Source organism: Buceros rhinoceros, unplaced genomic scaffold (genome assembly GCF_000710305.1).
Source record: "Buceros rhinoceros silvestris isolate BGI_N320 unplaced genomic scaffold, ASM71030v1 scaffold38283, whole genome shotgun sequence".
NCBI classification, from domain to species: Eukaryota; Metazoa; Chordata; class Aves; order Bucerotiformes; family Bucerotidae; genus Buceros; species Buceros rhinoceros.
In genome coordinates, this window is record NW_010406019.1 from 5242 (window position 1) to 7361 (window position 2120).

At 41.7% G+C, this 2120-nt stretch overlaps 1 protein-coding gene across 1 annotated transcript in view; it reads right to left on the reverse strand.

The window, feature by feature from the left end:
- SEH1L (SEH1-like (S. cerevisiae)) overlaps positions 1 to 2120 on the reverse strand; it is a gene marked incomplete at its 5' end in the record, with an annotated part of 10254 nt that overhangs the window by 1216 nt on the left and 6918 nt on the right. The window lies entirely within an intron of this gene.

Consider the following 2120-nt stretch of genomic DNA (forward strand, 5'->3'; position numbering starts at 1 on the left):
ACTCAGAATTATGCCATTTCACATCATTTTCCTGCTGTTTTCATTAGAACTTACCCGTAATACTTGTGCATTTCAGTGTAACTGTATGAGATACCTACAGATGCTTTCTACCTTTACAGTTCGGAGGCCCTACGCAATTAATGAAATTATGAGACAATTCACAACAAGCTGCATTTTGGTTTCAGTCTTCGTATGGCTCAAGTGTTGGTGGTTTTTAGGGTACTCTGCTTAGGGAATCGTAGTTACTCCGTGGAATTATTCCCATAGGAATGTACACGTCAGAAAAGTACTTCTCTTAGGATGAAGGCAGTATGACAGCAGTTACAAAACATTTATTTGAAGTCATACTAAGGTATAAATGAAGCAATACCGAAATTATTAAAAGCTATCGTCTGTACAATTGTCGGACACAGTTTTCTTACTCCTTTAAAACTAACAGTTTCATATGTTACAAAGCAGTTACAAACTCGTGATGTTTAGGAATTTTAACCAAACGCTGAACACTATGAAATGCAAAACAAATTAGTTATCAGAACAACTTTAATGAAAATTATTTTAACGGTCACTTTACTCCTCCCATCCCAATCAAGGACAAAAATGCTCGTTTTTAGTCATGAACTAGTCTTTCAATTTGACAAGCTTTCAAATAAAAATGTTTTGAAGGAAGTTTTGGGGGTTGAGTTGTTGGTTGGTTGTGTTTTTTCTCCCAAACAAGAAACCTCTCCAAGTAGTTCCAACAGTATCAAACTGCGGGCTAGTACAAAAAACGTATGCAACGCGTTTTAGAAAGGCTTTTTGAATAACATTTAGTAGTTAGCAGGCTGCTGGTGTCTTGGGAGAGGTCAAACGGCGCTGGGGAGGGGAAAAAGGAGTTCGTTTTCCATTCCTGTGTGCATGCAACAAGCAGCAAAACACCAAAGTTACTCCAGTTAGCTTGGTATCAGCTCTGCTTTCTGTTAAAAAGGACATAATACAAATGGAGAATGGAAATTGTATCATAAATGTAGACACACAATTACATCAACATAACAAAACAGCCCTATGACTTACGTCCCAACAGCCTATATCATCTGTTCTCAAACTATTTTGGTTACAAAGCCAGTTTGGTGGTCGTGCTTTAACAAAATTTTCCAGAACTGCCTATGCTTTAGCTGATTTAAGTGTTGAAATGTATAGACACCGAAACAGAAAATAAATTCTGCGTATCGCACCCATTTAGTCAAATGTCAGTACGTAAATCTTTAAGTGTTAATACTCTAAGACAGAAGTTAGCAGCTGGGCCTATGAATTCAAGCCAATGTGATTATGAAAACATGTAGTTAGGGGCACCTCTTTTATAGTAAGGCTCCATCTGAAATTCCACAGCCACAGACTTAATTCTGTAACAAAACCTTAATTCCAACTTGGAGCCGAGAGTAATTAAGAAACAAACCCAAAAAAACACTTTCAAATAGCGAGCAATGTTGCAAGTGTAAAATAACACCAGAAGTTTCCATTGCACGATGGCTTGCTACCAACTGGCGAGAGAGCAGAACGCCCCGCCGGGGACAGTAAGGTGTCTTGCTGGCAGCAGCACCATCCTAGGAAAGGAGACCGAAACCCCACCCCGTGCTGAAGGTATAAACCAGCCTGCGTCTCCCCACAGCGGCCCAAGCGAACACCGTTCTATAGCTCTGAGTGGCTGCAGTTCAGCGGGTGTTTTGCTGCACTCAGTAGCTCCTGAAAGCGGATGACCGGTATCATTTTGGCCTCCTTTTCTGCTGGGGACTTGGCCCATTGCCACCTCCTGCTCTCCCACTTATCCTGCGAGGAAAATGGGAAAGCCCTTCGGTGTGCCAGGCAGCCGGGAAGCCACAGCTGCGGAAGGGGTGGGCCAAGGCTACTCTACAAAAGCAAACTGTCAGAGTACTTTACAAATGAGCGTTTTAAACTTGGAGGGGGGGGGGAAAAGCTGTACTAGCAGCTGTAGTAGCTGCACATGGCTGGCAACAGAGGCTATCCCAAGGCATTGGGGGGGGGGGAAAAAAAAAAAAAAAAAGGGGGGGGTAAAAAAAAGAAAGGGTCCGGTAAGCATCATATGTTAATATAAAATTTCCAGTTCAATATCAAATTTTACCTAC